The sequence below is a fragment of the Hylobates moloch genome, unplaced genomic scaffold, assembly GCF_009828535.3.
Source record: "Hylobates moloch isolate HMO894 unplaced genomic scaffold, HMol_V3 SCAFFOLD_6, whole genome shotgun sequence".
In the NCBI taxonomy this organism is placed as follows: Eukaryota; Metazoa; Chordata; class Mammalia; order Primates; family Hylobatidae; genus Hylobates; species Hylobates moloch.
This window is the reverse complement of record NW_026652281.1, coordinates 91,598,389-91,612,795: the sequence shown is the minus strand read 5'-3', so window position 1 is coordinate 91,612,795 and position 14,407 is coordinate 91,598,389.

Below are 14,407 nucleotides of genomic sequence, written 5' to 3'. Positions count from 1 at the left end.
AGGGCGGCAGAAGCTGTAGACCTTGAGAAAAAGTAGAAACAGGCCTGCTAGGAGAGGCCCTGCAGAATCCACAGTACTTAGTCCCTACTTCTGGCAAAAATAACTTGGTCTAGAATGATGGTTAATCGGAGACCCAGAGGGTGGAGCCTCAGGCTGTTGTTAGTGTATGGCCTGGTTGTTCACTGTGAAAGCTTTATCTGGTACTTTGTGACCACAGCATCTGGAAATGGGAAAGCCCTGAGGTGTTCCATGTATGGCCACAGCCTGCGATGTGAGGATGCTCTGGAGCTCTCCAGGGCACAAGGTACACATCTTTACATGGCAGCTCTGGTCCTATGGGAACTTCTTCCTATATTTTGGGTGGAAGTTTGATAAAGAAACCTAAATATAGAAAAGAAAAATATAATATCCATGTTTTTTCTCCTTCTGCTTTCAATTCACATCAATGAGTGGTAGCCAACTATTTGTGTAATTTGTGTTTAGAGTGAATTTCTTGGAGGGAGGGAATTTTATAATAATTTATTCTATAATCGATCTCTCAAGTGAGACACTTTGCCCTCTGAATTGGCCCATTTTGCATTGCTATAAAGGAAGAATACCTGAGGCTGAGTGAGTAAAAATGTTTATTTGGCTCATGATTCTGCAGGCTGTACAAGAAGCATTGTGCTAGTGTCTGCTTCTGGTGAGGGCCTCAGGAAGCTTTCAATCATGATGGAAGGGAAACGGGGAGCAGGTGCCGTCACAGGGCAAGAGAGATGCCAGGCTCTTTTAAACAACTAGCTCTTGTGTGAACTAATAGAGTGAGAGCTCACTCATTACCACTGGGAAGGGAACTAAGCTGTTCATGAGGGATTCGCCCCCATGACCTAAACACCTCCCGCTAGGCCCCACCTCCAAGACTGGGGGTCACATTTCGACATGAGATTTGGAGGGGACACATATCCCAACCATATCACCCCATGGGAATTTCCACCTCTGGTCACTGCTCTGTCCATGATGTTCACTGATCTCCCGTGATTCTTTCCACTTGGGTCTGTTTTAGGGCAAAGCATTCTCAAAATGGTCCTGATGCACCAGCGTGTGGCCAAGTAATTAACTTGGTCATTCTCCACAGCAGTGTGGCCAGTTCTGCTGAATTTTTCTCCAATCGTGTAGTGGTAGACCTGTGGCTCAGATTAGATTTGGCCAGTGTTAGACTTTCTCATCAGTAAAGTAGGGAGCTATAGCCAGGATATTTTCATTTTTCAATCTTTGACCTTAGGCTATTATTTATAAAAGTGCTCTTGAACCCAAACCTCACCTCTGATTTTTCATCAGACCCCAGAAAATATAATCATGCCTATTTATAGAAATCCTATCCAATTAGAGTCCTGGAAAATTAGAAATATTGTTTTCTTCTCTCTTAACAAGAACGGTGTCTGGGCTCAGTCTCCCTCACCTTGCTTCATTCAGTCCATCTTTCATCTCTTAAATCCCAGCATTGGGTGGAGACTGAGTGGCAGAGAAGGGGACTCATACCTCTGTTCCCTTAGCCTGGTCGTCTGCCTGGAGGAGGTGGACATTTCCAACTCCATCTGAAGATCGCCGTTTTGGATGTTGGATACTTCTCCTTTCTTTCTTTCTTTTTTTTTTTTTTGAGATGGAGTCTCGCTTTGTCACCAGGCTGGAGTATGCAACCTCTGCCTCCCAGGTTCAAGTGATTCTCCTGCCTCAGGCTCCCAACTAGCTGGGATTACAGGTGCCCGCCACCACGCCTGGCTAATTTTTGTATTTTTAGTAGAGACGGGGTTTCACCATGTTGGCCAGGATGGTCTCGATCTCTTGACCTCGTGATCTGCCCACCTTGGCCTCCCAAAGTGCTGGGATTACAGGCGTGAGCCACTGTGCCTGGCCTTCTGCTTTCTTTATCATATTGTAGTTCAGTTCCTGTAGTTTCAGGTTAATTATTGTTAGGGATGGGTGTTGACATTTTGGGTCCTCTGGCTGGCAGCCAAGATTCAAGAGCACTGTTTTCTTGCTGTCAAATCACGTTGCACCAACATCAAGTTGACATAAAAGTCCCCACAAGTATCAATAAAAGACTGATGGCGCCTTTTATTATTCTTTGGGCTAAAGTGAGAAACTGGAAGGCTAAAAGACATGCAGATAAATGTGACAGGCCAAGTATGCTCCGTAGTCTCAGCTCCTTCCCCAAACCCCACTAACATGATGGCAAAGAAAAGGTATAAACTTACAAGAACGAAGAAAAATGGAGAGAAAAAGATATCAGACAAGAAAGATCAGCAGAACTTGGGAACGTGAAAAGTGGAAGGCTGAGTGCTGTCTTGGCAGAGCGGAAAGCTGAGAGGCAGCAGGCCAGCTCACATCCAAGAACTTCGGAAGGGCTCAGGAATTGAAGGTACCAACCAATGATCAAAGCCGGGAGAGGGTCGGGCAGAACACAGGCAGATGGGTCGAAGATCTGTCTCAGGGGATCTCCTTCCCCAGTCCAAACAACCGCCAGCTGTTTCTCCCTTGCTCCAGCAGGAAATAGGAGATTTAATCCCTGGATAATTGAACGAGAGAGAATTCAGATTGAGGGAATAGCCAAGAACAGTTGTGAACAGCACTGAGCTGAATGAAAAACAAGGGATAAGGTCCAAGTCTCTCCTGCTGGCTGATTCCCAGGATGTTGACTTGTACATCCCCACTCCCTCCAAGCAGGGAATTAGGAGATTTCTCCCTGAAGGCATGGACTTCCCCAAGAGGAAAGATCCACAGATTCTGCCATGTGGGGATCCCAGAATAAAATGCCTAGTGATGGATCAATAACCCCACAGGGAAACCACCAGCCAGCAAGTACTGCACTTAGATACAGAACTCCCAAACACCTTGTTGTACTTTTTCCACGTGCAAACAGTCTGCGATCAGCAGGAATAAATCACACCCCAGACTTGATGGCCTAAGCGAGATGAGAGGATAGAACAGCTATGGAATAAGACCGGGATGTTATCAAAGGGAATGTAGCAGCAATAAAATAGTCATGGATGGGGTCAGAAGATCAAACTGAGGAAATTATGCAGAAAGTAGAACAAAAGCACAAAAAATACAGAATATGATTTCACAATGAGAGGATTAAATCAGGAGGTCTAGCACCTGACATTGAACTGAAGCAAGGATTCGAAGTAGTTTTTTACGCTATGGACCCACAATCAGATGAGGCCTATGGATCTCTTCCCAAAATAATGCTGTTTTAACAAGTGAAAAAATTATTTTATTAATAGACTTTATTTTTAGAGCAGTTTAAGGTTTATATAAAATTGGGGGGAAGGAGGAAGACAGGAACGAAGACAGAATAATATTTTAAAGCACATAAAATGCATAGGAGTACAAAGGAAACTGATCACATTGAAATATAGTTGTCAAAATATCAGAAAACAAAATAGGGATATAGCAATGTATGTGCTTTTTAATGAGCACATTAAATAACAAGAAGGGCAGAACGACTGTAATTTTGAAGTAGTGACGAGCATGAGTGCTATTTTAAGATATTTGCATCAATGTGATGTGAGATGAGCATATCTGTTTTTTGGTTTTCTGTTTTTGTGACAGGATCTTGTCTGTTGCCTAGGCTGGTGTGCAGTGACACTATCATAGATACCTCACTGCAGCCTCCAATGTCTGGGCTCAAGTGATCCTCCCGCCTCAGCCTCCCAGAGTAGCTGGGACTATGGGTGTGCAACACCACACCTGGCTAAATATCTGGGATTTCTATAGATGACCAGAAGACTACTGTTTTAATCATGTATTTGTCGAACTAAGTGCCTTTGAAAACTATGTGTGTGTATCACTTTTACAAAGGACCATAATTAATTAAAAAATAATTAGAAAGCATAATTTTATTTTTATTCAGGTAGAAGAGGTGAATGAAAGAAAGTTTAATGAGAGTGATATAGAGCCTCAAGTGTGAGGTGAGGTGAACGACTTTGAAATAGCAAGTTCTTAAATTTGTGTGGTACTTTACAGTTTGCAGTGTGCCCTTTTCACACATTCCATTATGTGATTTTCACAACTTCTAAGAGAAGGCAGTACAGATATTATCCACACATTCAGTTTATAAATGAGAAAGTGAGCCAAGACTCAAAATCAGGTGCTTGAGTCCTAATCCAGTGTGGCTTGATAGGTGAGAAAGGTTGGAGGTTCTCATGCGTCACAGCAAGGCTCAGAGACCCATTGACACAAGGCTAATTGTCACAAGAAGCAGAGTTACAGGCTGGGCGTGATGGCTCACATCTTGTCTGTAATCCCAGCATTTTGGGAGGCTAGGGTGGGAGGATTTTTTGAGCCCAGGAGTTCGAGACCAGCCTGGGCAACAAAGTGAGACTCCATCTCTATAAAAAATTTTTAAAAAATTAACCAGGCATGGTGGTGCATGCCTGTGGTCCCAGCTATGTGGAAGGCTGAGGCAGGAGGATTGCTTGATCCCAGGAGGTCAAGGCTGCAGTGAGCCACGTTTGTGCCACTGCACTCCAGCCTGGGTGACAGAGTGAGACCCTGTCTCAAAAACAAAACCCAAATAATTGGAGTTGCCATTTGAGGTTCAACTCTCAGGCCAGAGGTAGAGTTCAAAGGAGCTGCTGGGTTGAGATCTTTTTATTTTTTATTTATTTTTTATTTTTTTATTTTTTATATTTTTTTGATCTACAATGAACTCAAACAAATTTACAAGAAAAAAACAAACAACCCCATCAAAAAGTGGGCAAAGGACATGAACAGACACTTCTCAAAAGACGACATTTATGCAGCCAAAAAACACATGAAGAAATGTTCATCATCACTGGCCATCAGAGAAATGCAAATCAAAACCACAGTGAGATACCATCTCACACCAGTTAGAATGGCCATCATTAAAAAATCAGGAAACAACAGGTGCTGGAGAGGATGTGGAGAAATAGGAACACTTTTACACTGTTGGTGGGACTGTAAACTAGTTCAACCATTGTGGAAGTCAGTGTGGCAATTCCTCAGGGATCTAGAACTAGAAATACCATTTGACCCAGCCATCCCATTACTGGGTATATACCCAAAGGACTATAAATCATGTTGCTATAAAGACACATGCACACGTATGTTTACTGCGGCACTATTCACAATAGCAAAGAGTTGGAACCAACCCAAATGTCCAACAACGATAGACTGGATTAAGAAAATGTGGCACATATACACCATGGAATGCTATGCAGCCATAAAAAATGATGAGTTCGTGTCCTTTGTAGGGACATGGATGAAACTGGAAACCATCATTCTCAGTAAACTATCGCAAGGACAAAAAACCAAACACCACATGTTCTCACTCATAGGTGGGAATTGAACAATGAGAACTCATGGACACAGGAAGGGGAACATCACACTCCGGGGACTGTTGTGGGGCGGGGGGAGGGGGGAGGGACAGCATTAGGAGATATACCTAATGCTAAATGACGAGTTAACGGGTGCAGGAAATCAACATGGCACATGGATACATATGTAACAAACCTGCACATTGTGCACATGTACCCTAAAACCTAAAGTATAATAATAAAAAAAAAAGTTATTGAGATCTTTTTAAATAGGGTGTCCCTAGGAGTTGAGAGTCCAAAGTTTCAGAGGGCCTCTCTTTTGCTGCCTGGAAAAACATCGCTGGTCTTGATATCATCACCCTGGCCTGAAGTTATTTCTAAGTCCTCCCCATCATCCCTTCCAAGAGCCCGTCCCAGAGCCCTTGTCTGCTAGTGTAGCGAGACTCTGACATTCTTGTTTTATGCCTCTGTGTGGTCCTAGTGGAGCTGTCAATCATGGTGCCTGGCCTCCTTCACACAGTTGGGCCAAGAATGGTGTCACATCCCTGGACACAGTGACTCGTTCAAGGGGTGGATGCACAGAATCCAGGCCAGTTGGGGGCCTCCCATGGAATCTTCTGATTGGAGGTGGAAAGCTAGTTTTTCTTAGTTTTAAATCATTAAGGGTTTATATCTGGAGTTGCTAGGAGCTATTTTCTCTGGCATGTGGAGAGAACTTTTCTGATGTAAAAGAGAGTGCTATTAAAATAGAGACAGTGAAAATGAGATGGAGAGAGAGAAAGAGAAGGAAGAGAAGGAGAGAGATGAGGGGAGAGGGGAAAAAGGATGGGGGAGGGGACAGAGGAGAAGGAAAAAGGGAGAGGGAAGAGAGGAGAGGAGAGACATCTCCTGGGTCCTTAGTGGGTTTCACTTCCTATCCTGGGTTTGGTTCCTGGAACCCTTCATTTCATTCTGTGAGCCATTTCAGTATCCTTCCCATCCAAGAAAGCCAAGAATACCCTTCTTGCTGAAGCCAGTTTGAACTGACTCTTGTCTCTTGCAACCCAAAAGGTCCTGACTGCCCACCAGGGGCCCCCAGGCATTATCGGATGTCAGGATTTGCTTATGAAACCCCTCCTTTTCCCTGCTAAGGCCTTTGGTACCCCCAGAACACGCAGCATCCTGAGACACCTCCAAGCTCCCCAGCACCCTTCCTGGGCTCCTCAGGCACGCTCTCCACAGATCTATGCTTGGACCTTCTTCTCTGATTCCAGACTGTCATCTGTTCATTTATTCAGCAAACATTTATAAGCGTGGTGGAAACACAGCAACCAGTAGAATGGAAATAAAGACATGCCTAACTATGAGTCAATGTAAAAAGCAATTTACTTCTTAAAATAAATGAAAAGCTATGAGAGGTCAGAGGAAAGAGTGACCATTATGGGTGGGGTCTGGAAAGGCTCCGTGGGAGCCGTAGATGGGCAGAGAGGTGGGATTTGGACAATGGAATGGAAGGAAAGTGTGTGAGCTTGGTGGTGGCTGTGGTAACTCCAGGAAGGAGAGGTCTGGAGAATCACAGTGGCAGCCTAGACCTGCAAAGTGTTGTGGGGAGCCCCAAACATGTTGCTGGAGCAGCCCTTCCTTTCATGGCCGTGCTGTCCAGATGGGCCATCCGGTAGTTCACTCTCAGCTCTAGTGCTAGTGCCTGGCTGGAGGAGGGCTTTACACATTTGTATCTTAGTAGTATGGGGGGCTGTTCATCCTTAACCAGAGGGGCTGACTACAGGAGTAGTTTCAGGCCTGGGGAGATGGGTGGATTTGTTGACTTGGGGACTCAGGAAACTTGCCACCACCGCCATGCACAGGGCTCATGGCACAGTACTCCATCCATGCCAAGGCAGGCATTGCCTCTGTGGCTGTGCTTGGCGGGGTCTGGGTGGGGGCAGAGTGTCTCTGCTTGCTGAAGGAGGTGGTTGGCAGGGTGCCTACCTTCCTGGGAGCCTTGTGTGCCACCTCCTGCAGGAACCTACTCTTTGCCCCACCTCTTCCACCAAATGTAATTTTCCATGGGAAGACAGAAGCATGGCTTTCCCCCATTGGTACCACTTGTTGGTACCAATTCAATGGGCTGAGATGGGTCAGATTCCCATGAGATAAGGAAAAGAACTATTTTTAGCTGGTTCTGGAGAGGAAAGATCCAGCCCGTGTGTCTCTCCATAAAGCTTTTCTCTGTAGAATAATTTGATACAGCTAGATCAACTTACCAACATCTTTCAAAACTAAACCATCTCGAACAAACAGAGATTTGAGGTTCTTTGTCATTCTTTCTTTCCTTCCTTTTTAAAACTCTGCTACTCTTAGAGTTTCAATAAGATGATAAAATCAATTTTAAAATAATTCGAATAATCAAACGCTCTTACTTTAGTCCAGACTAAAAAAATGGCAGCAAATATGAACCCATTGAATATCCTCTGCTCTGTCTAGATTGTTGTGTCCTGGAAATTGGTTACTGCAAGCCTTTACCTGAAAAGAATTGAGTACTACAGGTGTTAAAAGTAAAAGGAGAACCTCTGAGATCCAGCAGGAGGGTCGTCTCCTCCAGAAAGCCTCTTGGCCATGACACTCTTTCCTTCCTTACCTCTTGCTGAGAGCCAAGTACAGTGATGATGATGTTGATAAATACAATCAATTGACAGCCTGTTATGTTCCACGTCTGTATGCATTATCTTGTTGGAATCCCCAGAAAGCCCCCATGTTGCAGGAGTAATAATAATAATGATGATGATAATGATGATAAAACCAGAGGCAGATTTATCACAAGCTAAGAAAGCTTAGGTTGTAAATTTCAGGGTCCCTCTTTTACATAATCCCCATTCAAGGACCTGAAAAGATCTCTCTCTCTTTCTTTCGGAGACAGGATCTCACTCTATTGCTCAGGCTAGAGTGCATTGGTGTGATCATAGCTCACTGCAGCCTCTGACTCCTGGGCTCACGTAATCCTCCTTCCTCAGCTTCACGAGTAGCTGGGACCACAGGTGTGCACCACCATGGCCAACTAGAAACATGATTTCACTGCAATCAGTTAAGACTGCTGTCTCTTTTCATGCCAACTTCCCCTCTGTCATCATCCCCTTGTATTATGTGGCTTTGTAATAGCTATGGGAATCTTTAGGGAATACCTAATGGGAAGTTGAATTGGGAATGTTGGGTTCAGTGGGTATGCATCTGTGTCATTCAGTCACTTCACAATCTAGTTAAGTGGTGGCATTTAGGGATACTTCCAGTGTCCTATAGGCTAAGTCACTCAGTATAAAGAAACAAGGACATCGACAACAAGTGGTTAGTGGCTGCTGTCCTTTCAAAGTGTATTTTTAAGATTAATCACCTCATGAGAAAACCTGAAATATGCTTAAGTCTTAGCTCACATATAGAAAACACTTAGAAGTTTTTTCCATATTTGACCACAGTCCTAAAAATGGGCATCTCACTATAAATAATGAGTTGTAAAGCCAAAATAAATTTTTCTGAACTATGAAAAATAAAAAGGTAAATTTGGTCAACTATGTTGAAGAAAATGTGGATTTATCTTTCTAGTCTCTTGATAGAAGGTATCATAGAATTATTGTATGAAGGGATAATCACAAAGTGTAAAAAAGTAGGAAAAGTATTAACACAAAAGCACTAGGTTCTAGATTTTGTAAGTTTTTGGCATCTCTTGGCTTTTAACAATTTCCTAATATGTTGTGATCTCTTTTCTCATTCTAAATGGATAAACATTTTTATACCTAAGTTGATGGTCCTAATTTTGCATTCTTCTTCTTAAGAAGGGCTCCTAGGATTGTTATCAGGCCCCACATAGCCTGGATCCAGACTTAAAGGAAACTCACGGAGGTCACAGGATATAGGATTTTTTCTTTCTTGTCTTTAGCCAGGCATCTGGCAAAATTAACAGGTACTTTTTGTTATGCAAATGCATTTCACCTCATATCCGTAATGAGAAAGTAGGTATTAAGACTTCCTGGCCATTAAATATCTATTGCTGTCAATGGCAAGGCTATTTTAAATTATTTTTATTTTATTTTATTTTATTTTTTTCAGAGACAGGGTCTCACTCTGTCTGTTGCCCAGGCTGGAGTGCAGTGGTGTGATCATAGCTCACTACAGCTTCAAATTCCTGGGCTCAAGCAATCCTCCCACCTCAGTCTCCCGAGTAGCTGGGACTACCAGCACATGCCACCATGTCTGGCTAATTTTTGTATTTTTTTGTAGATTTTGCTATGCTCTCCAGGCTGGTCTTGAACTCCTTGCCTCAAGGGATCCTCCTGCCTCAGCCTCCCAAAATCCTGGAATTACAAGCATAAGCCACCCTACCTGGCCTTAAATTTCATTAGTTCTGGAAAAAATGTTTTGAGGGGGACAGAAAGGATTTTACTCTGCCTGCTTCGGTTTCCACAAGTTGCTTTCTCCCTGGGATTAAGGTCAGGGGCAGGCAAGAACTGTGCTGTCCTGCAAGGAACAGAGTCCACCACTTTCCCTGGTTGGTCTTGGGGATTCAGTGGGAGAAAAGCATCCCCCTTCAGGGGTTCTTAACCAGGGAAGCACTTCGGACCCTTTGGGAAGGAAGATAAGCATCCACGCGTTTCCATGGATTTGTCTGCTAAGGTAAGCAGGACTAGCCTTACAAATTCCAAAGTTCCTTCACATAAAGCATACATTTAAAAGGAAACAAGGAAAATAAGCTCACCAAAAATGTTGTCTGATTGCTAGTCACTGAAAATCCTTATATTGCAATGTTCCTTGGTTTTCAAGTAAGCTTTCTGAAGACATGACTGCCTCTAGGAAGGGTCTGCCCTGGCTATCAGATGAAACAATTCTCTTCAAGTTTTGCCAAGGTGTCCCTCAGCTAAATGGTCTTCTCCCAATTCAGAGAAAAGATGAAGCTTTCAGGTAGACATTTAGCTTTCCACTGATAGATTTCTCTAAAAACTTTAGCAGCAGCAGATGGTCAAACATTAAGGGAGAAAATAGGAACTGGGAATTTTTGCCTACTTTCCCCCTCACCTCTTTGTGACACTCTAACCAAATGGAATCAAAGCAAATATGAGAAAAGTGAGGTTCCTCATCAGTCCAGTCTTCCTCTACTCCCAGGTCCATGTCACTAGTCAGGACATGCCCTTTTCATATTTTTATGACTCAAGGCGTGGATATGTAGCCAGGCTGAATCGTCTGGAATTATAAGCATACACTAAATAAATATCCAGAACCCCCAGATGGGCAAATTTAAGATGGGCAGGCTCCCACAATTGAATGTTTTCATAATCAACTGGGCCTACTTGGGTGAAGGGCATGTAATATAGGATTTTTATGTGTGTGACGTCGTTTTTCCCTCCACAGAAGATATTATAAAGTGGTTAAGGGGGTGGATTTAACCAGATAACAAGTCATTTTACTTGCTAATGTTTGTCTTTGGAAAATAATCTTTCTGTGCCTCAGTTTTCTTATTAATAAAATGGGTATAGAAATACTCCACGAATCAAATGCTGGTTTGCTCTCAGGTTCATCTCTGTACTTCCTCTGCTCTTCTCTGTATCACAGGGGAACTCATTTCCCAGAATCCTTTGACTTCTGGCCCCAGATTCAAGCCAATAGGAGAACTTGACAGAAGGTCTGAGGGTAGGAGACAGAGAGAAGGCAGGGCATTACTCCCACTTTCTCTCTTTGCTTCCTGTGATGTGCTGGTAGTAGTCTCGTAGGTCCAGTTCCTACCAGATAGTTCCTGCCCCTCAGGAGGAGGCTCCAGGCTGCAGCTCCAGTGTCCTCTCAACCACTGACCCATGCCCTGGGCTTGGTGACCATAACACGGGGTTGGGTAAACAGAGGTTAGTGTTCTGCTGTTGTTGGATTTCCTTACCCCTTGATACCCCTTTACGCCAGTGAGCATATTTCTCTTTTCCTGAAATAGGGAAAGAAAATCTGGTGTCAGCTTTCTCAACCTCTACCAGTAGAGCTCTAAAAACAAGCTTAACTGGAAACTTGGTCTCAGCTCTTACATGGAGTCCTCATGATAGTTCTAGTTCATGCCACTCCATCTCAACTTGGCACAGGAAACATGACCTCTTCCCATTGTCTCTCCAGCCCCAGGGTTTAGAGTAGCTTCTTATATTTCCTACTCTCTGAGCTGCCTCACAGCCCCTTGTTTGGCCTGTTAGCAATTTCACTGTATTCATAACTAATTCTTTATATTCAGTTCCTTCTATTTGAGACACCTAGAGTGGTTTCTGTTTTCCTGGCTGGACCTTGATTGTTACAGATACCAAACCAATGGGGCTACTGGGAAGATTAAGTGAGCGAAGATTTATAATTGCTTAGAATATGTCCTGGAGCACAGCAAGTGCTCAATAAATGGTAGCTATCAACATAGACTTTCTCAGCAATAATTATGTGAGCACAACAAATGGATTAGTATTACTTTTTCTTTTAATCTTTGTGGTTAAAACATGACATCACTTAAATCAGAGATATCTGAAATGGACACATCTGCCAGGAAAGACTACTGAGTGTCTCTAGCTCATGTGCAGCCTCCAGTTTCCATAGAAACCAAGCAAAGAAAATTTACTAAAGGAAGCCTACAAAATAAGTAGATTCAGGTCTGTATGATTGTGTCTCAAGCCCTTTTAGCATATAAGCAGACTGTTATTACTAGTACCTTATTGTCTCTGTAATATCTTTTTTTCTTACTAGAGGCAATAGACCCAGATTCTTTTTCTATGCAGAGGATGACACAAAGTATAGGATTTCTTTGCCACAATACATTCCCTATCACATTCCCAATAGCAGTGCTTCGAAGGCTACTGTTATTGTGTTTATCTGCCAAATTGCTGGATAAACCCAGCTCTTGTCATTCTGTGGCTAATCAGAGGCTGTTTGTTGTCTGCTGTTAAGATACAGAAACAAAGAACCAAAAATATTAGTTTAAGCAAAACCCCAGAGTGAGAGGCACCAACTGAAATCCCAATTAACATCCTGCAATAGACCTCAGCTGGAATGGAAATATGAAATTCTCCTGCATGGAGGTGGGGTGGGGGATGGAGGGATTCCTGGATCATTTGGTTTCAGCCCAACTCCTCAGGATTCCTCTTTAGCCATGGGAATTGGTGACAGTAACAAGTGAGACAGCTTCAAGTCAGGCCTGCCGGAATTTGAATCAATAACCAGGCAATCTTGCTTCAATTTCCAAGCAATTTTAAATCTTTTTCTTTAAAATACTTTTGAGAGAGGAGGAATTGAGAGGATGGGGAGAAAATGCAGGCATCTTGAATACCAAGGTGAACTTCACTACTTTTCTGTGCAAAAGAAGGGTTGCAGGTGTCCCCTAGAGGTATCCTTGGGGCAGTGGGGAGGCTGGGCCAACCCTAGCACAGTCAACAGAACCTCCTGCTCAATGGCCTCCCTTGATGAATGACTGTTGCTGAGTGAACACTTAGCTGGTTAGAGCACAGAGAAAATAAAAACAACCATGGGGCATAAGTCCCCTTGAGGGCTTGTGATTGGATTGCAGCATGGTTATGGAGGGCAGGAGGGCAGAATAGAAGAAGCTCTAGGCTTGGTGTCAAAAGCTCTGGGGACATCTTGGTTCTGTCATTTTTAAGCTGCATGACCTTGAGCAAATCACTTCTTCATTCGTTTTTTCACAAGGGACCCAGGAAAAAAAGCATGTGATTCAGTGCAAAGCAAAGGCAAAATTGGAAACGCTTGCTTGTGAGTAAGCACATAATGCACACACAAACACCAGAACATCAATCAGTCAGCATTTATTAAACATCTACTCTGAAACCAGTATTACTACAATAATGACATTATGAAAACAACCCAGAGAACTCTTTCCACATGGACTGGCTATGGGAGCAGGTGAGAGAGAGCTAATGTTTCCCTAATGGCAGTAAAGAGAACTCCAGATCAGAACCACAAAATCAATGCCTCCTATATGGCCTCTCTTGAGCCCCTACTTGGCAGAACCCCTCTGGCCATCTTTGATTGTTCTAAGCATGACTCTTCCACCCATGACTTCTGTGGCCACAGATAAGAGTATTGCATCTAGTTGGAATTCTTAAAAGCATCCTGCATTTTTGCCGTGCCCCTGCTGCTTTTAGGGGCCAAAATCAAGTGCTTTTTGCTGCACTTTTGTTTTATTAGGAAAAGGAAGTCTTCACCTTATGGTTGAGTTAAAGAATACAGAAGTGCACAGGGAGCAGAGGGATGAAGGGTTCCATCAGGCAGATCTTAGTTGCTATGGCATCCAGATTACTACTTAAATCACTCTAGGGAGAGGCATCCCAAACGGGATAAGGTGAGTCTCAAATGTGCTATCGTTTGTGCTCCTTCATTGCAAAGTTTCTTACAATTGCCAGTGAGCTAATCCTCCCAACAGGCCTGATGAGGCAGATCAATACTAATATCCCCTTTAGAGCTCAATATTATTATCTACTTTAAGGCTCATTATGTTATCAGCCAATTACTCCATCTTCAAAGTCTCATCAATATCCCTCATAGCAATACCCCATTTTGTGATTGTAAGTCTGTGTTACCTGTGACACACTGGACCTGTTCTCACAAGAGAGGCAAGAACTAGGGTAAATGGTACACGAGACACTGTGGGGTTGAATATCATCAGCATGCAGGGTTGCTCAAATGTGAAGACTCTAAGCAAAGGCACTGGGGATTAATCCAGAGAACAGAACCACCTGCCTACTCACTGGGTGACCTTGAGAAAGTCACTTCTTTCTGAGATCCTGTTTGTGCACCTGCAGAATGGGGATAACTATAATTTCCACCTCTCCTTCTTATCTTTTCTCTTTTACAGAGTTGTTAGGATAAAATGAGACCATAGCTGTGAATATCCTTTGGAAGGAAATGCAGTAGAGAATGCAAGAGGCAATAATGATGGTGTGTATCAAAGCAGTGATATTAAACCAGCTTTGCTCTTCATAAATATTGACATTGGAGTACAAGCCAATGGACTCAATAGCATGTTTAGCTGGTTGGTTTTAATAAGATGACAGGCAGCCAAGTCATACATGAAGAAATTAAGACTTGCTCGAAGTCACCCAGTG